This window comes from Bos javanicus, chromosome 4 (genome assembly GCF_032452875.1).
Source record: "Bos javanicus breed banteng chromosome 4, ARS-OSU_banteng_1.0, whole genome shotgun sequence".
Classification (NCBI taxonomy): Eukaryota; Metazoa; Chordata; class Mammalia; order Artiodactyla; family Bovidae; genus Bos; species Bos javanicus.
The window spans coordinates 98073613-98095592 of record NC_083871.1 but is presented as its reverse complement, the minus strand read 5'-3'; the positions used below and the strand labels follow the sequence as shown (position 1 = coordinate 98095592).

At 39.0% G+C, this 21980-nt stretch overlaps 1 protein-coding gene across 3 annotated transcripts in view; it reads right to left on the bottom strand.

The window, feature by feature from the left end:
• Positions 1-21980, bottom strand: part of EXOC4 (exocyst complex component 4) — an 800870-nt gene that overhangs the window by 236890 nt on the left and 542000 nt on the right. The gene's annotated exons all lie outside the window — the stretch shown is intronic.

The window sequence follows — 21980 nt, the reverse complement described above, 5'->3', positions numbered from 1 at the left end:
TGACCCTCTGGACTGCAGCATGCCAGGCTCCTCTGGTCTCTACTATCTCTGAGAGGTTGCTCAAATTCATGTCCCTTGAGTTGGCGATGCTATCTAACCGTCTCATCCTCTGCCACCCCCTTCTCCTTTTGCCTTCAACCTTTCCCAGCATCAGGGTCTTTTCCAATAAGGATAGTCTTTGAATTTATGATGCTAATGTGGGTTGAGAGGTTATGAAAGGAAACAGGAGGGGGGTGGGAACAAAGGAGAAGTTTAACTTTATTGGTAATGATCAATTTCCTTTAAAAAAAAAAAACAAAACACTTAAAGCATTTATAGCGGAAGGCTAACTGTCAAACCTCACAAATGAGTACACAGATACTTGTTATGTTATTCTTTGTATTTTTCTATGATGGCAGCTCCTGCTTTCATGGTTCTGATATGCACAAATATAAGTTACTACAGTGTAGTGAATCACACCAGTTCAACAGGATTTGAATTCCAGTTACCACAATATATTAACTATGAGTAGTGGCATGAAACAGAGACTCCAGTGCTTCAATCCAGAAATTTCTATGTAAATAATTGATGTTCGTCACAATCAATTATCAGTCATATCACTTCTTTCAAAGTCCAATCAGTGAATGGTCACTTCACATCTGTTACTCAGTTCGCAGAAAGACAACGTGGGTAGCTGTTGTCTCCTGTCTCTCAGTGATTAACCCCTGTGAGAGTTTACAGAAATGGATAACTGAAAAACGGATTGGCCAAAAGAGCTAAAAGTACGGGGCGGGCGGGGGGGGCGGGGGGACCCACCTAAAAGTAATACTGGGAGCAAAATCTGACTTGAACATAAGTGGATTTACAGAAGAAATAACAGACCCTGGGAACATGTGACAGGAACATGCAGCCAGAGGGAGGGCAAACCAACTGACCTTAAAAGAGAAAAACAGTTGTGATGAAAGAGAGAAAGGCATCCCAGAGGAAGTGATGTTGACCAAAACATGTTACCTAAGAGGAACTCTTGGAGATTTTTCATGACATTGAAAAGCAAAGGATAAAATACAGGCAGCTGACCCAAACTGAGAGGGAAGTATGACATTTCACTAAGGCAGAGAAAAAAGATCTTTGCTATGTATTGTAAATGACCCAAAAAGAAGATGGTGGCAAGCACTGTTCAAACTGCTCTTGGTAAGACTTGTTTTTGTGGCCAGGTTATGTGACGTATGGGATCTCTTAGTTCCCAGATCAAAGGGATTGAACCCGTGCCCCCTGCAGTGGAAGTGCGGGAGTCTTAAACCATGGGACCTCCAGGGAACCCCACTCTTGGAAAGATTTTAACAAAGAAACAAAACTCTTATTCTCAATGTTTCTAATGTTACAGGGTACTAATACATATTAGTTTTATTTTTCATTTCTGTATATATTTGTAACTGACAGTAAGAATTTTTTAACGTTCTCATACCAAAAAATTTCAAGTCATGAAACAGTTGTTATTTTCCCCTACTGATTAATAATACTGCTTTGCCTGGTGAGTTTTACAGTTCTGCAATGTTCTGTAAAGCAAGAAAGGCCTTACACTTTAAATTTTTCCCAAAAGAAGAGAAGTTAAATAAAATTAAACAGAATCTAATATAATAGAGAAAAAAAATTAGTGATTAACCGGGAAGATCTATTTGCAACTTATGTCACAGACGACAGGCAGTGAAAAACCAAAGAACGTGGTAGAAAAATGATCAAAAGACATGAAAAGACATTTTACAGTAAGTGAACATTAAACATAAGAAAAAGTTTTAACTTCATTCATAATGAGAAAAATGAGAGGTAAACTGTACCGAGATACCATTTTTTATACCCACGCATCAGCCAGATTCCAGAAGTTCGAAAACACGCTGTTGGTTTAAGTGTGGGCAGAGAGACAGTCTCATATGTTATTGATGGGAGTGAAAAATGTTACAACCCTGACGCAGGACAAATTGGCACTATCATTCAAAATTACAAATGTATTTCCTTTTGACCCAGAAATCTCACTTCTGGGAAATTCTTCCAACAGCTATCATCTGAATATGGATGAGATGATCTATGCACAGGGTACAGAGATCAGTGCAGCATTGTTTTTATAGCAAAAGATTAGAAATAACACAAAAAATCCATCAGTTAGACATCAGTTAAATAAACTATGGTGAATCTACACACTACAATATGGGCAGCAACCCAGCTCCCAAACATGGAAGCTTTTGATGACCTTACATGCAAAGATCTCTAGGACTTATATTGTTTAGTGAGAAAAGCAAGGTGCATACCAATATGCACCTTTGTATAAGAATTATACATTTATTTGTTTTATTATAAAGACATCTTGGAAGGATTCATAAAAAAATTAGTAAATGTGAGTATTTATAGGAAGCAGGATGGGGGTGGAGTCTGGCAAAGGAGTGAGAATATACTTTTCAATTGTAATTTTCATAATCATTTAATTTTTTAAAAACTGTGAATATATTAGCAACTCAAATAAAATAAATTATCTACATTTATCAAAGACTCTATTTCATAAGTTGCTTTCTAATTAGATCACATTTAAAGTTTGGGGTATAAATGTTCCGTAAGTTCAGCTGTTTAACCTAATAAAGAGTTTCCTTTACTTAATAAATAAATACATCATGATTACTCTTCCATATCACCAGTTAAACGCTCCATTAACCTCCAGGCCCTTGGAGGGGGAGTGGGGGCAGGAAAGAGAACACAGAGGATTATTACAGTGGAAAAGTCACCCAGGAAAGGGGACACAGAGAAGCCATGACAAACAGCAATGAGATTTCTTAACTGATGTTGTCAACAACTAAAGGGAAGTAAAAGCCTGACCCAAGGGACTTCCCTAGTGGTTCAGTGGCTAGAACTCTGGGCTCCCAATGCAGGGGACCTGGGTTAGATCCCTGAGCAGGGAACTGGATTCCATATGCCTCAACTAAAGATTCCGCATGTTGCGACTAAGGCCTGGCGCAGCCAAATAAAAATAAATAAGTTAATAAATATATATATGTTTTTAAGGCCTGACCCAAAACAAGATACAATAAATCTTTAAGAAGAGATTGCGTAGAAGGTGGGTGGGGGGGCAGAAATGAAGAAATAAAGAGCAGATAGTTAACTATGGTTATAGTTTTAAGATCTCCAGGTCCCACATCATGCTAGAGTGATCCCCTCTGATCTCATCTAACTCACAGAGAAACCCTCCACCCAGGGGCATCCAGGTTCCCTTGGTCTGACTCTGAAAGACAACCACTGTTACCAATCTGATAACAAATAAATACACCTGTCATCAGAATCCCTATTTATTCTTTCCCATGGGTCTTAGAAGAAGAGTTCTCTGACAGAAATACTTCTTGTATTTTCAAAATCGACCAATTATTTGGAGGAGATTTTTAGTAGTTAACCTGCTCCTAAACAAAGTAACAGAAGGCTCTAAATTACCCCATTTTTCTTTTTTTCTAGTCCCTTATTTGCCTTTGGTGCCCCTCGAATCTGAAACCACTCTGAGCAGCACGGATGGAGCAGCTTCCATCACCTTCGGCCAAATGATTTTTTTCGAATACAAATCATTTATTCCCTAAAGCATACACATCCGTCTAAAATGACACAGTCAGGTTGATGGTGTCATCTCTGACTCGAGGGGACCCATTCAACATGTTTCTAAATCTGCTTTTGGAGCTGGGAGGGTCCCACTGTGCAGAAGACATGAGACATGAGGGGAGAAAGAAAGAGAAAAATTAGGGCCGTCTCACCAGCCTCTTCTCCACACTCTGGTCAAGAATGAGAAGCAATCACACCAAATGGGCAAAACGCCCTTTCTTAGGCAGGAAGGACACAGAGGAAGATTGTCCCTAGGCATCTAAGAGGTGAACCAAACTCATAGTCTGTGCAGAGAGGAAAGGTTTAGGAAGTGGGATGGCCAAGGGTGGAACACGGAAAGTAGGGATTCCTGAGTCTGAATCTTGAATGTACTGTCTTGGGCAGGTTACTTAGCCTCTCTTCATCCTTTTTGTGCATTCTATAAATGGATGTAACACACGGGATTTACTCTGATGATTAACTAAGGAAATAAAATGCAAGTGCTCATCACAGAGGCTGACATATAGTTAACTGCTAAGTAGGTGGTGGCTGCTGCTATTTGTATACTTACTATCAGTGCATAAACCCTGATGAGGCTGGAGATTTAGAACAAAGTGTGACATATTTTATCATTTTTTTTCACTTTCTCCTTTACTTTGCCTTGCAATTATCCATAATTGGCAATTTGGGCCATTAGATTATTACTTGGACTATTTCAGCAATGCACATATGTAGGAATGACCAAAACCCCATGTGGCCAGGGGTCAAGTTTAAATTTCTCACTGCTGTATCTTCAGGGCCTAGGACTAGTCTACTGCTGGCATATAGTAGGTCTCAGGAAATATTTGCTGAATCAAGTATTGAATAAAATAATTAATAGGTCCTTTCATTTACCCTTAGTTCCTAAAACTAGAGTGTGATCTCTCTGATAAATAGTGCCCTTCCCCAAACGATTTGGACTGGAGGTCCAAATGAAAGATTATAAGAAAAAGAGAGAAAGGAAGAAAATAATCCTATATCTCAACCACAGATGCCTTGGATTGAAAGAGTATTCTCCACTCCGTGCCCATATTCTCACTTGTTTTTTGCTTCATGCAATAAGGTTGTTCACACTACTTCATATTAGCCATTTCACAGAGGTTAGTGCTTGTAAGCCTAAGACTCATTTCATCATCTAATGAAAGTGAAAGTCACTCAGCCATGTACGACTCTCTGTGACCCCATGGACTAGACAGTCCATGGAACTGTCCAGGCCAAAATACTGGAGTAGTTAGCCTTTTCCTTCTCTAGGAGATCTTCCCAATGCCAGGGATCAAACCCAGGTCTCCCACACTGCAGGTGGATTCTTTACCAGCTGAGCCACAAGGGAAGCCCAAGAATACTGGAGTGGGTAGCCTATCCCTTCTTCAGGGGATCTTCCTGACCCAGGAATCGATCTGGGGTCTCCTGCCTTGCAGGTGGATTCTTTACCAACTGAGCTATCAGGGAAGTCCCATCATCTAATGAACACATTATTAACCTAAACATCTATTGTGAAAGTGAAAAGTGAAAGTGTTAGTCACTCAGTCATGTCTGACTCTTGGCGATCCCATGGATTGTAGCCTCTGTTCACAGAATTCTCCAGGCAAGAATACTGGAGTGAGCTGCCATTCCCTTCTCCAGGGATCTTCCGGACCCAGGGACTGAAGCTGGGTCTCCTGCATTGCAGGCAGATTCTTTATTGTCTGAGTCACCAGGGAAGCCCAAACATCTATTAGGGAACATCAATGCTGCTTCCTGGCTTTACTATAGATAAGCCTACAGTGAACATCTTCATTTTGCTTCTGTGGAATTCTTTCCATGAGTTAAAGTACTAGGAGTATTTCCTCATCATCATTCATGGGTGAGCCTATATTTTATTTCCCTCAGATTCCCAGAAAATGCTGCATGGCTCCTTTCACCTATTAAGTACCTTAAAAAATCATCTGTTGAATGGAAGACAGAAGACAGAGTCAAGGGTGTTGAAGAGAAGCATCAAAAAACCCAGTTTTTCCAACAATGCTCCTAATCAGCTCTTTGGAAGTAAGAAAACATTGAATTTTTAACAGTGAAAGGAATCTCATTAGGAAAGAAAACACTTCACTTCAAAGTTAAAATGGAACACAGATGGAACCCCGTCAAAAGGGTATTATCTAATCTCGTGAAGTGCTTTCACACTGGGGATTTCCTCTTCTTGTAAACGATGAGAAGGCAAACACAAAACGCAGGTTCATCTGTGTATATGGAAAGAGAGACAATGAGAATCAAAGAGAAGGATCTACATAATGAAAGATGCAGAGTATCTAATTACGGGATTTTTGAAGAACGTTATTCAGATCAGCCTCCCAATCCTCAAGCTGTAGCGCAGGATATACCAGAAAACAAAGAGTGTATGCAATCTATCCTTATTGTCTTTGAATGTCTAAAGCATGGATCTTACTTCCTAAATTCTAATGTTGCCGTTTATAACTATTTTACCAAAGGTTTTATTTTCAAATTACCATCAACCAGGGGATCTCCAAAAATCTGTACATATGTAATACCTATATTTTATTTTTGATTGGAATATAATTGCTTTACAATGTTGTGTCAGCTTCTGTGCTACAACAAAGTGACCCAGTTATATGTGTATATATATCCCCTCCCCCTTGACCCTCCCTCCCATCCCACCCATCTAGGTCATTACAGAGCACTGAGCTGAGCTCCCTGTGCTTTATAGCAAGTTCCTCCTATATTTTAAATTTATTCTTTCTTATAGCAAGCATGTGTACTTTGGAACACATACATGAGCACACAGTACCCACACTTAACCTAGTATTTTCAAAATTTTTATTCTGATTTGATTTCTATCCAAGAAAATCACACTAATTAAAATTTCACTCAAGTTTCCCAAGCCCCTTGTTTAACCCAGACTCCTCATCACAAATTCCATCTTATTGTGAAGCTCCATTTCATCTCAGTCAATGATTATGGTTGCTACCAGCTGGAAATATCCTAAAATACAATTTGGATCCTCTGTGTTCAAGAAGTTGCAATGAGAGCAATACTCAGTGAATAAAAATAGTTGCTCACAGTAAATAAGTGCTCCTTGTGTAATTTAAAAGATCCTACAGCTGACAGCAGTAATGGGACAAACTGACGCCATGTACCATCTGACATGGTACAGAGAAGAACACAGCAGCACCTCTTACCAGAAATGCGTATTTTTGCCAAAAAGCGCATAACCTGAATCCAGTCATGGGGAAATAACATCTTTCCAGAGAACTAAAGTACAAATCAAAAATATACACTTCAGAAAATTCAAATTAAGAATTTTGGCTTTTGGAATACAAGGAATTCATTCATGGCTCTCTCACAAATAATATGTCACTGTTTACTGCTAATTCTGTTTGTAATACATACATCTGTATATAATGTATATCATATAACATAAAACATTTTAATTCTTTTCACTTTTATTATTCCTGGATTTGTCATATTATTACACACATGTGTTGGTAGTTTGGGCTGCATTATGTACACACAATATTTATCTGAAAAGCTTGGGATTTTCCTCCTGATCTTATGTATTAGAACCAGTAGTTACATGTGATTTATTCCTCTGACCTCTTGCATTCTGCAGGATCTTGCAACATACCATTTCTGCTAAAGTAACTTCTAATCCAGTCTTGCCACTCTGCAGAGATGTAACATGCTTACCTCCATCAAGAAGCTCTGAATCTCTTCTATTGCACAATGGCTTTAAAGACAGTTTAAAAAATCTGAACCATCTCTTTCCCTTCCTTAAGTTCAAGCTTTCTATGTGAAAAGTTATGAGACATTTACAGGCCTGCAGAAGATCTGCTTATGTCATCAAGCATATTCAGAGGTAAATCCCCATGTCACCATGCTCACCATCACGTTTAATGTATGTACATTTAATAATGTCACAGGATACAGGTATTTATAAATATCTACATTAAAACTTGATTAGCAATAAGCAGTGAAGCACTGTTTATGACAGAGACATGAATAAATAATTTTGTGCTTTAAAAGCCAGAATTCTAAATTTTCTGAATTTTCTGAAACTGATTTTGTGTTTTCATTTTATGGAAAGAATGCAAACAATAGCAGTAACAGCCACCCTATAGCCAGAATGACACATTAGTTATGAGGAGACAAAAAAACTCACATTTTCCCTCAAATCCAAGACAATCTTCATACCCAGAAGGAACACTGCTTGCTCAATGCAGAACTCTTCTGGAGAAACATGGGCCCACGCGAAAGGATGCCAAACATCACTAATAACAGGGAACTATGTGCTCATGACACTTTCTGCACATCACTCTAAGGGGAACAGTGGGCTTTTATGAATATACAGAACACACTCAAAATTCCTGCCATGCTTGACTGGTACCAAGTGACTCAGTGGGTACAGAATCCACCTGCAAGGCAGCAGATGCAGGTTTGATGCCTGGGTCAGGAAGATCACCTGGAAAAGGGAATGACAACCCACTCCAGTACTCTTGCCTCAGAAATCCCATGGACAGAGGAGCGTGGCAAGCTACAGTCCGTGGGGTCGCTAAGAGTCAGACACGACTGGAGCAACTCAGCACACATACACACATGACATTTAAGCCATGGAGCAAACTGGAAATAACTTGGGCAAAGAAGGAAAGAAGCCTCAGAGGAATTGACTGGGGATATATTCAACTGACTTGGATTATCTCACTTGGAAAAGATCATTTAGAAATGATTTACAAGGGACTCGTTCAGAAACAGCTGCAACAGGCATATTTAAGACCATAAATCAGGGGAACATGAAAACCGAAGAAAAAATCCATAAAGGTTAATGCACTTTGGAGCACATTTGCCTCTTAATTCATAGGAGTAAGTCACCAGCACATCAGGAAGAGGCTCCCCCAACAGCCTGTAATTGTTCACGCTGAGTGTAACTACTTTCTGTGACTTCTGTATAGAAAGATTTTCTGGCTGAAAGTGCAAAACAAGCTCATCCTTGCAAAGCCCAATCATGTCCTCAGTCTAAACCCCTAGGAGACAATTTACTGAACTAATGAAATAAAAAGGGATTTGGGTGCTCTCTTTGTAACGAGTGAAATTCATGCCTAGGACTGGAGGAGAAAAGAGGCAGAAATCATTAACTAAAGGTAGAAAAGAAAATTATCTACACAATTTGAGCTCTGCAGCTTGTAAACAAATTTAACTTAAAAAAAAAAAAACAAAACAAAACCCTTACACTTGTGATAGCAAGTGATTTGTGACTATACTTAAGTATTCCCTTCAGACTGAGAAGCACTTTAGGTAAAATGAAGTAAGCCTCTTTATAATGACAGCTGTTTAAATTTTTTAAGCATGTAATTTGGAAACTGAAATAACTCCAATGCTAACTCTTAATATCAAGTGGTCCTTTTTTTTTAACCAAAAAAAAAAAAAAATCATGTAAATAAGGACTTGATATAAAACTCAAGACAAAATGATAGTCCTGCTTCTTCCAACAGGCCTGGAATTGTTTTTATCCTTTTCATTTAATTGTAAAATCACCTCTCCTTTGCATCTTTTTAATAGAATATAAGGATGTCAGAAAATTTTTCAAGAAAAAGAATCTCAACTTATAAAATGTCTATCATATCACCTGGAAACTTATGTATAATATATTAAATATATTTCAAGTGTTCCAGAGCAATCTGGCAAATCTACCATTGCTATGTGAGCAGGAGCAGTGCTAATAACTGCTTACATCTACTGAGCTCTTCCGTCCATGGGATTCTCCAGGCAAGAATACTGGAGTGGGTTGCCATGCCCTCCTTCAGGGAATTTTCCCAACCCAGGGATTGAACCTGCATCTCTTTTGTGTCCTGCATTGGCAGGCAGGTTCTGTATCACTGGCACCACCTGGGAAGGTCTTACCATGTTCCGACTGAAGAGCTTTATATGGATTTTTTTCTGCCGTTTTCACAATAACTCCCTGAATCTGCTCCATTAATATCTGTATTTTACAAATGATGAAACTGAGCAAATGAAAAAATAACAGTAACATTAATAGCTGAGAGTTATATTGTGCTAATGACACGGCAGCACTGCTTTAAGCAATTGCCACGCTTTGCTTCCTTTCTGCCTTCCTGAGGTTAGATCTCTTGCGAAGGGCTGCTGAGGGGAACACAATCAACGATTTCATTTTGAGAACCCCAGCATGTGTACTGATGTAGTTGAACTTTGTGTGGATTGAGAGGACTGTAATATTGCTAAATACAAATATTAGAAAACAATAAATTATTTCTCTTGAAATGTAGTAAATCTGATTTCTACTCCTTACTTCTTTACCCAAGCTCCTAAGCTGCCTTTTAAATCACCTGTTAGATACTTTCTCTGGATATCTTCTTGATAACTCAAACGATGTCCAAAATGGAATCTCAGAGCCACCCTCTAGTGATTTCAATCCTCTCCTTCTGCATTCTCTATTTTTGCACCATTCCCTTTCAGTCACCCAGTCTCAAACTTATTTATCTTTCACTTCCTTCTGTTTTCAGCATCATTACTCATGCAAGACACTTCCAGACTTAGAGACATTTTCTTTACATTGTCTCTTGATTCACTTGTTTATTCCTTCATTTATTTAAGAAGTATCTATGGAGTATCTACCTGAGGTCATGGACTGTTCTAGGGGCTAAAACATTCACAGTGAAATCGCCCTGCCCAGGGACTGCCATGACCATAGCACACGCTATGAATGGTACCACCTCAACAGTTCCATGCCATACCCTGGGAAAACTTCCCCGCATCTCCATTTATAACACCTGGCAGCATCCTTTAGCCTTTCATTCAATTAGATGACATAGATGAATAGGTGGAACTTAATAAAGGTAATTTATTTCCCAGGCTTTCCCACAACAATCGCCTAACTGGTTTTTCCATCTTTCATCTCTTCTTCCTTCAATGCATTAACATCTAACATACAGCTGCTATATTAATTTCACTAAAGCACAGACTATACCTGCTTGCATTTTCATGAACTAGCCCTGCTTTCTTTCCTACTTCCAGGTCTTGCCTGCGGTGGTCTATTTGCCTGAACACTTTGCCCACACCTCTTGTTTCAAATGTCATTTCCCCAACAGCATCTAGCTTAGAAATACTTTCTCCAGGACGCCTGTCCCTCGAGTCCAGTTGAAAGCTTTTCACTTTGCGCCCCCCGCCCATAGCACCCCAGGTCCAAAGAATATTCCTGTTGAGGTGCCTGTATCCCTCCTACTTTGTAAACATCTTGAGGTGACGGGAGGTGTCTTGCTTCTTGAAGATAGTAGCACTTAATAGGAAATTAAGAAACAAGTAACATATTTCAACTTCTACTCATCAAATTTTGTTTTCTATGTATTCTCTACATTAAAAAACAAAACAAAACTTTTTTTTTTTCATGGTGTCCATGTGGTCTTTTTCTAGCTCGTCTAGGCATGTTCTATATTGTGACAAGTAAGCTACAGTGGATATTTGAAAAACTGTCATTTTCACTATAATCTCCCCTCAAGGACTCATTCAAAGCTCACTCACTCATGGTTTTCCCTGATCTCTTTAAGCCAGTTTATTAATTTGAATTATTTTACTTCATCAGATAGCATTAGTCATTCTTCTCCCTAGGCGCTTTTCTCTCCTATCAGAATCGAGCTCCTTTAGAGCTGCAACTGTGCTTTGCACATTTCCAATCACACTCAAAGCACATAACACTATGTCAAGTACAGTGGACACTGTCAATAAATGTTTTAAGAAATGATAATATTATGTTTCTATCACAAGTTGGTTAGGCTTGTCTAAAAGGCCAGTGCTTTTCTGAAGGGTTACAATGCATAGGCTACTGTAAGGCTATGTTTTAAGGTATAAATATGGCTGGCTAAACAAGGTGAAAGACAGAACAGAGATAGTGAAAGAAAAAAGAAAAGGCTGTGAAGTTAAATGATGCATGCATTATGTGAAATCTATCCATATGAGGCCTTTTTAGGCACACCATTAACAAATCAAATCCTGATCACATTCCTGGTAATGTGAAATTTACCGACTCTGGCCTAAACTGAATACTACTTTGCCATCAATGACAAAAGTCAAAGCTTGGTGTATGTCATGTGTCAAAACATGAACTGCGAGCCTGCTGGGATAAAATTACAATATATATTTGCTGGAAGACATGGTCTGGCCACTTGGTTCTCACCTTCACTGTTCTTCAATAAGGATGGATTTGATTATATTTAATAAATGAATGCTTTGGAAAACTCAGTTTGAATTATCTCTAATGAGCCTGTTTGGCAGCTAACCTTGTTTCTGAACTTAGCTTATTATTATTTCATATCCTGCTCTTAGGTTTATCATCACTTGATCAACTGCCAACCTGAATGCAAAGTGCTCCAAGAAAAAGTACCTGGAAAACAGCGAGTGATCCCTTAGCTGACAAATCTGATATGTGAGAGTCACAGACATTGCTTGCCTAAACTTTTTTGCTTTTATCTCCTTTACTCACATATTTGATTGTTTCAATTAGGCCATGCTCGTCTTCTCATAAACACTGCTGGTTCCAACCCCTGCTCCCATCTCCATACTTTTCCAGACCAATATCTATAATTATCTTACACATGTTCACAAAGTTATTTTCTATAATGGTTCAAAGTTCTCCTCAGATTTACCTCCAAAAGAGTTCTTTACTACTTAGAAGAGATTTTGTGCTTTCGAGAGCCTTGTTTTTGGCCATTGAGAGTCATATCACACTCTTAGGGTTTTAACATGATAAAAAGGGCTGGAGTAGTATCAATTTAATATTGAATGTGAACTAAGCTAAATGTTTTTAAGCCATCTTAGCTGGCATTCTGCTATTATTGTCCTCCTTTCCTTCCAGAGGCCTCACTCATTTTCTTCTTTATAGTTTCATAAATAGGTCTACTTATTGGAGGAATTAGACACGTTATATTCCTACCATTTCCTTTATTCAGGTTTTCATATCCTCTGTAAGGCTAAATCAGAATTTTAAATTCTGCTCAAAAATCTTGAGATCCAGAGCAGCATAGATTATTACATTTGTATGTAAAAATAATACAGAAAAAAAGAAAGCCTCTTGTCTGCAGATTAACTTGTAGGTTAATATTTATCAATCGAAGAAACATTAAAATGATGGAATATACATGTTTCTGAAGAAAAAACGAGACTCTAGAGAAGAATTTCGATTACAACACTATCAGTTCCCACAGAATGGATACTCTTTGAGATTATACTGATGACAAATACCTAAAACACAGAGCAGATAAAAGACCAGTCCAACAGTCAGGGTCGACAGTAAGGTTACTCGGTTCAGTGAGTTACACGTTTGGTCTGGTTATTGCTACTGAATATGCAAGAAACAGAAAAAGCCTATAGAAGTAGTTTGAACATTATTTTTTAAAAAAGCCAATGTAAGCCCTGATTTCATCTGAGAAATGTTTCCTGCTTTCAAAGCAATGGAAAAATGTAATGAAAATATGATTTACCATTGCACAAACATGAAATACATCTTACTGGAAAAATTCATTTCAAAAACCTACTTTGTTTTGTATTTAACTTTTTAAAAAAATATCTAACTCATCAGACTGGCTGTAAATTTCCTCTGAGAAATTACACATACATATTATGTATATAATATATATAACGTAATACTATATATTAGGTTATATATATTATATAATATATAGTATTAGGTTATATATATTTTATGCATAATATATAGTATTAGGTTATATATATTATATGCATTAGGTTATTATATATTATATGTAATTATTATATGTAATATTATATATAATATTATATGTAATTATATGCATAATATATATAACCTAATACTGGAGAAGGCAATGGCAACCCACTCCAGTACTCTTGCCTGGAAAATCCCATGGTCGGAGGAGCCTGGTGGGCTGCAGTCCATGGGTTCACAAAGAGTCAGACACGACTGAGTGACTTCACTTTCACTTTTCACTTTCACGCATTGGAGAAGGCAATGGCAACCCACTCCAGTGTTCTTGCCTGGAGAATCCCAGGGATGGCGGAGCCTGGTGGGCTGCCGTCTATGGAGTCACACAGAATCAGACACGACTGAAGCAACTTAGCCGCAGCAGCAGCAGCAACCTAATACTATCATTTTGAAAATTATTATATATATTATATATAATATTAATACCCTAATATTATTGGTATTAGCGAATACTAGGTTCCAGGACTCCTTATAGATACCAAATCCACGGATGCTCAAATCCTTTAAATACAACAGCATAGTGCAGTCAGTCTTCTGTGCTGACCATCGTATGGAGGGCCAACTGTGCACAACAACTGACGACTGCTATGAGGTTAACAATACAAAATCACAGCCACAGACACAACACTTAGTTCTACATTTATCATTTATGTATTCAGACTGTTACTTATGTGCATTCAGAATTACCAACACCTTGAAGTATTTTTTAATATCATTCCCCATGTGCACATTTTGCTTCAGTGGCTCTGTAATAAGCTCCTTTTGGACAGGAAGACTCTTGAGAGTCCCCTGGACTGCAAGGAGATCCAACCAGTCCATTCTAAAGATCAGCCTTGGGTGTTCTTTGGACAGAATGATGCTAAAGCTGAAACTCCAGCACTTTGGCCACCTCATGCTAAGAGCTGGCTCACTGGAAAAGACTCTGATGCTGGGAGGGATTGGGGGCAGGAGGAGAAGGGGATGACAGAGGATGAGATGGCTGGATGGCATCACTGACTTGATGGACATGAGTCTGAGTGAACTCCGGAAGTTGGTGATGGACAGGGAGGCCTGGCGTGCTGCAATTCATGGGGTCACAAAGAGTCAGACATGACTGAGCGACTGAACTGAACTGGACAGGAGAGATTTGTTGTGTTTTCTCTCTTAAAAAAGTATGCAACTCTATTTTTGACAAATTCTTAGCAATCATCATTCAGGTGAAATCAATAATGTGAAACCTGGCAGTGAACCTCCCTAATATCTAATTTGTTCATTCATTAAAGTTAACATTTACTGACCATGGATAGGCCATGACCCAGGAGCAAGGGATGCCAGGTCATAAGGCCAGTGGCTACAGGAAGATCTCTCACAACCACAGTGCTTGTTAGCACTTGCAAAGGACTTCCACATACTTGAACCTCACTCTGCTTTGGAGGATGTTTTGATAGTGATAATTATTTCCGTTTTACAAAGGAAGGAACTGCAGTTTACAAATGAAGGAACTGTAGACAAGTTACGTAATTTACTGAAAGTCACCCTGCTATCAAGTTTTAAGACTGCCTTATACTTCGATCTGGCTCTTCATTTATTCACCATTCTTTCTTCTATATCCTGTCCTAAAAATGGCAAAGCCCATATGCATGGAGATTCAGAAGAAAGCAAAATAAATGGTCACAGATTCAATGATTTTAGAAAATTTCCCCATGCGCTCATTTCCAAAGATGGAAAGGCATATTTTTCACAACTAAGTTTGGGATATTTTGATAGTTTTAAAAACACTGGCAAAGTCAAATACATACAACTTGGTTGGAAAAGTGAGTGGGCAAAATGCGTGTATAAAAAGGACAGACATGACAAGAACCTGGGCTACTGGTGTGCTTCTATAGGAAAGGATTCCAGGTAGTGTTGTGACATAATACCAGTGTCATACGCAGGCCCGTGGAGCTGCAAGAGACCTCGAATTTTTTAAGACTCGATCACATAGTTAGGCCAAACACAAAATCTGCATCTTTTGCCTCTCGGTTCAGCGTTCCATTTTTCAATGACAAAAATGAAAGAATAACTAGACTATGTGGGTTTCTCTGTAACCTGTTTGGCCATTTCTCCTAACAGCACAATTACCCTGCTAATGAGATTAAATTTGGTTTAACGAGGAGATTATTTCACAGCGGAGCCCCCGCTGACTCCAGTTCCCCAAAGACCTATCGTTCTGAGGTTGCACCCATCTAACATTCATTTGCCTTAATGAAAGCCAGACGGAAGAATCAGGCAGGCACAGTTGTGGAAAGAAAAAACACACACACACATACACACAAGGGCTTTTGTTTATACTGAAAAAGAACCTCATTTAGTCAATCTGAATCTTCCTAATACCCAGTAAAATATTTATTAATGAGTATCAGCACAGCAAGCCAGAAAGTCTTATTTGTATTAATTTAAACCATAAATAATTGAAGGTAGATTTCATTCCTTAATACATGGTTTCAGGAAAAAAAAAAAATCCTCAAGAGCATACTGAATAGAGAGAGAGCATTAATGAAGTAAAATGTATTAAAAGTTGAGGGTGGTAGAAGCTTTGCTTCTACTTGGTCTACATGGATTGTTTCCCAATATTTAGATCATAGTCCTGTTATATGTATCACAAGGAGGGGACACAATAAGACACGTAATTTTTTTTTTTTATTTCTGTCAGTCAGGATTATAGGGAATATATCTGTACTATCTGTCAAGGATCGATCAAAAATGTCTTCACTCATTCAGCAAACAGTCAGTGTGCTTACTATACCACATAACTCCAATAGGTGACAAGGATGAAAAATGGACAAAACATACAAAACACAGAACCTGCTCTTGGGAATTTCCTATTGGTCCAGTGGTTAGGACTCCACATGCTTACTGCTGAGGATCCAGGTTGAAAAAAAAAAAAAAGAATCTGTTCTTAAAAGAGCTTGGGTTGAAGCAATGCTGAATCCAAACCATATGAGGGGTCATGAAACAAAACGAAAGGATTGCAATCAGCACTGATAGAGACAGAGTAGGGGGGAGGAGGGTGGGCTGAATAGGATAGAAAATATCAGAGTGTACCCTTAGTCAGTCTCTCACATCAGGAAGCTTCAGTAAGCCTCTTATCCTTCGCCATCAATGGGCAGACAGACTGAAAACCACAATCACAGAAAACTAACCAATCTAATCACATGGACCACAGCCTTGTCTAACTCAAGGAAACTATGAGCCATGCCGTGTAGGGCCACCCAACACAGACGGGTCATACTGGAGAGTTCTGACAAAATGTGGTCCACTGGAGAAGGGAATGGCAAACCACTTTAGTATTTATGCCTTGAGAACCCCATGAACAGTACGAAAAGGCAAAAAGATAGGACACTGAAAGATGAACTCTCCAGGTCGGTAGGTGCCCAATATGCTACTGGAGATCAGTGGAGAAATAACTCCAGAAAGAATGAAGAGACGGAGCCAAAGCAAAAACAACAAGAAGCAAAGTCCGGTGCTGTAAGAGCAATATTGCTTAGGAACCTGGAATGTTAGGTCCATGAATCAAGGCAAATTGGAAGTGGTCAAACAGGAGATGGTAAGAGTGAACACCGACATTCTAGGAATCAGCAAACTAAAATGGACTGGAATGGGTGAATTTAACTCAGATGACTATTTTATCTACTACTGTGGGCAGGAGTCCCTTAGAAGAAATGGAGTAGCCATCATGGTCAACAAAAGAGTCCAAAATGCAGTACTTGGATGCAATCTCAAAAACGACAGAACGATCTCTGTTTGTTTCCAAGGCAAGCCATTCAATATTACAGTAATCCAAGCCTACGCCCCAAACAGTAATGCTGAAGAGCTAAAGTTGAACAGTTCTATTAAGACCTACAAGACCTTCTAGAACTAACACCTAAAAAAAGATGTCCTTTTCATTATAGGAGACTAGAATGCAAAAGTAGGAAGTCAAGAAACACCTGGAGTAATAGGCAAATTTGGCCTTGGGGTACAAAATGAAGCAGGGCAAAGGTTAATAGAGTTTCTCCAAGAGAACACACTGGTCATAGCAAACACCCTCTTCCAACAACACAAGAGAAAACTCTACACATGGACATCACCAGATGCTCAATACTGAAATCAGATTGATTATATTTTTTGCAGCCAAAGATGGAGAAGCTCTATACAGTCAGCAAAAAGAAGACCAGGAGCTGACTGTGGCTCAGATCATGAACTCCTTATTGCCAAATTCAGACATAAATTGAAAAAAAGTAAGGAAAACGACTAGACTGTTCAGGTATAACCTAAATCAAATCCCTTATAATTATACAGTGGAAGTGAGAAATTGACTTAAGGGACTCGATCTGATAGAGTGCTTGATGAACTATGGATGGAGGTTTGTGACACTTGTACAGGAGACAGGGATCAAGAACATCCCCATGGAAAAGAAATGTAAAAAAAAGCCAAATCGCTGAATGAGGAGGACTTACAAATAGCTGTGAAAGGAAGACAAGGGATAAGCAAAGGAGACAAGGAAAGATATATTCATTTTTATGTGGAATTCCAAAAAATAGCAAGCAGAGATAAGAAAGCCTTTCTCAGTGATCAATGCAAAGAAATAGAGGAAAACAATAGAATGGGAAAGACTAGAGATCTCTTCAAGAAAACTACAGATACCAAGGGAACATTTCATGCAAAGATGGGCTCAATAAAGGACAGAAATGGTATGGACCTAACAGAAGCATAAGATATTAAGAAGAGGTGGCAAGAATACACAGAAGAACTATACAAAAAAGATCTTCATGACCTAGATAATCATAATGATGTGATCACTCACCTAGAGCCAGACATCCTGGAATGTGAAGTCAAGTGAGCCTTAGGAATCATCCCTACGAACAAAGCTAGTGGAGGTGATGGAATTCCAGTTGAGCTATTTCAAATCCTAAAAGATGATGCTGTGAAAGTACAACATTCAATATGCCCGCAAATTTGGAAAACTCAGCAGTGGCCACAGGACTGGAAAAGATCAGTTTTCATTCCAGTCCCAAAGAATGGCAATGCGAAAGAATGCTCAAACTACCACACAATTGTACTCATCTCACACGCTAGTAAAGTAATGTTCAAAATTCTCCAAGCCAGGCTTCAACAGTATGTGAACCGTGAACTTCCAGATGTTCAAGCTGGTTTTAGAAAAGGCAGAGGAACCTGAGATCAAATTGTCAACATCCGCTGGATCATCAAAGAAGCAAGAGAGTTCCAGAAAAACATCTATTTCTGCTTTATTGACTGTGCCAAAGTCTTTGACTGTGTGGATGACAATAAACTGTGGAAAATTCTTCAAGAGATGGGAATATCTGACCACCTGACCTGCCTCTTGAGAAACCTGTATGCAGGTCAGGAAGCAACAGTTAGAACTGGACATGGAACAACAGACTGGTTCCAAATAGGAAAAGGAGTACTCAAGGCTGTAATATTGTCAGCCTGACCATTTAACTTCTATGCAGAGTACATCATGAGAAACGCTGGACTGGAAGAAACACAAGCTGGAATCAAGATTGCCGGGAGAAATATCAATAACCTCAGATATGCAGATGACACCACCCTTATTGCAGAAAGCAAAGAGGTACTACAGAGTCTCTTGATGAAAGTGAAAGAAGAGAGTGAAAAAGTTGGTTTAAAACTCAACATTCAGAAAACGAAGATCATGGCATCTGGTCCCATCACTTCATGGCAAATAGATGGGGAAACAGTGGGAACGGTGAGAGACTATTTTTTGTGGCTCCAAAATCACTGCAGCTGGTGACTGCAGCCATGAAATTCAAAGACGATTGCTCCTTGGAAGAAAAGTTATGACCAACCTAGACAGCATATTAAAAAGGAGACACATTACTTTGCCGACAAAGGTTCGTCTAGTCAAAACTATGGTTTTTCCACTCGTCATGTATGGATGTGAGAGTTGTACTATAAAAAGCTGAGTGCCGAAGAATTGGTGCTTTTGAACTGTGGTGTTGGAGAAGACTCTTGAGAGTCCCTTGGACTAAAGGGAGATCTAACCATTCCATCCTGAAGGAAATCAGTCCCTAATATTCATTGGAAGCACTGATGTTGAGGTTGAATCTCCAATACTTTGGCCACCTGATACGAAGAACTGACTCATTGGAAAAGACCCTGATTCTGGGAAAGACTGATGGCGGGAGGAGAAGGGGACAATGGAGGATCAGATGGTTGGATGGCATCACCGACTCAATGGATATGAGTCAGTAAACTCCGGGAGTTGGTGATGGACAGAGGCCTGGCGTGCTGCAATCCATGTGGTTGCAAAGAGTCAGACATGACTGCACTCATGAACTGATTACATACATTAATGGTAAATATTGATTTGTATAATCTTTACTTTATAGATATATATATGGTGCTGGTGGTTTAGTTGCTAAGTTGTGTCTGACTCGAGAACCATAGAAGGCTTCTCTGTCCGTGGGATTTCCCAGGCAAAAATACTGCAGTGGGTGGCCATTTCTTTCTCCAGGGGGTCTTGCCGACCCTGTGATGAAACCCACATCTACTGCATTGCAGGTGGATTCAGTTTACTGACTGAGCTACCAGGGAAGCCCAGGCATATGTATATGTGCATATTTATTTATTCATTTCTTTTTTTTTTTCCACACACACATAGTAGGAGTATACCAGATCAGGGTGTAAAATACACATACTGCACGGTTCTGTTTGCAAGCCATTGATCCAGAGAGTAGAGAATTTAAGAATGCTCTCCAGACAGGCTGATATGACTCACGGCATAGCACTTCGTAATGTGTTTATATGTCTCACCCACCTACATGACTCTAGGGTCCTTGATGCAGGATGCTGGTCAGCTCTGTCACTGCATTCCCCTCCGTGCCTAGTACAGTACAGTTCACTAGTAGAAGCTCACTGTAAAACTTCCTGCATAAACTGGTGTATGAAGCCGTCTCTGAAAATGACACTGATACAAGCCAGCCAACTTAGGTCTGTGATTAACTGAGCATATGTGAGGAAAATGCATATTCATTTGCAGTGGGCCATTTGCTGTTTATGACCAGTCTATGCTTATATCTTCTCTACCCATGACAATTAGATCTAACTTCATTTGTTCAAGCTCTAATTAATTCATTGTTCGTCCTTTAGGAAGTATTCAGAAATTACAAACAACATTGCTGCTAAGACAAATTGTGCCTCTTATTAGCTGGTTAGGCAGTGGTTTAAGGCGAGGGAGTGTGCCTATTGATTATTCATAAAGAGCAAATATGACATAACCAAACAACAAGAGAACACAAGCATGAGGGGATGCTAGCAAATAATATCTCACAGCCAAGAGTGAAAATGAAGTGCTCAGCTGTGTCTGACTTTTTAGGACCCCAGGGACTGTAAGCCCGCCAGGCTCCTCCATCCGTGGGATTTTCCAGGCAAGAATAGTGGAGTGGGGTGCACGTTTCTCATCGCGTTGCTCACCTTGGAAATTAGCACAGGAATAAATAGCATTGTTAAGAAAGCAACAACAAGGAGAAAGAGAGTCACCTTCAAGCTCTCGAGTCACCCCGGCCACACACGCCATGCCTTCACCATCTGCCCTCACTACATTCAAGTACTCAATGGGCGTCTGCCATGCAGGTCATGGCTTTTGGCCAGTTGTCAAATAACAATTCTTTTTTTCATCTGAAGAAAAGATAAGCTTGATCAACTCTGACTACAAGGCTGAACCACTCTATTCCAGAAGGTAATGTATGCAAGTTACAACACTGTAAAGGAAGGAAAGGATGAGATAATCTTTAAATTTTTATATATCTTTCTCTGACTTGAGAAACTGCATGCTTGACTTTGTAGTAATACTGAGTTGACCAAAAAGTTAGTTCGTGTGTTTCCAGAGCAAACCCAATATTTTGTAGCGTTTTTACTGGAGAATAGAGGATGCCTGCCTGTTAGGTCTCCACACTGGGGCAGGTAGTCTGATTGGATGTCAATGACTAAACCATAAAGCGATGATCAGGAGATGTCCATGAAATGTTGAACTCGAACTCAATGAACTTGTTTTTGACTACTGTTTCTAAACTATTTGAATTTCTGAAACGAAAGAAAACCCTATCAGAGGACTGAAAATTTATTGTAGGAATGTAACTTAATATGACTATTCTTTATTATTATGAGGAAAATAAGAGAGATGTTATTAAAACAGCAAACATTTTTGCTGTGCCTCTTCCATTCAGAGCATTATAGAGGGAAGCAAAGTGATCATTTTAGGTCTTGAAGAAAAGGAAGTCTTCCTTTTTCCTTGATGAACTAATTTTCTAGTAGAAGGTACTGTCATAAAAATGCAGGAGGAATCAGAATAAGAAGAAACTAGATCACTGAAGGATGTATTTATTTTCAAATGTACAAAGCAGTACATGTATCTACCCACCTATTCTAAACATGAGTTTAAGAGAAGTCAAAAGGGATGAAAACTAAATAATAATAACCATGATGTTTCAAATTTGCTTTTACAATGGGAGTCACTTTCATATTCATTACCTGTTTTTATGCCTCTAACATAGTGCTACGCTGGGACTGTTACCTGGGGAAATGTGATTGACTCTTAAGTATAAATTTAGAAAGGGAGGAAAGAATGTAGGATGGATAGATG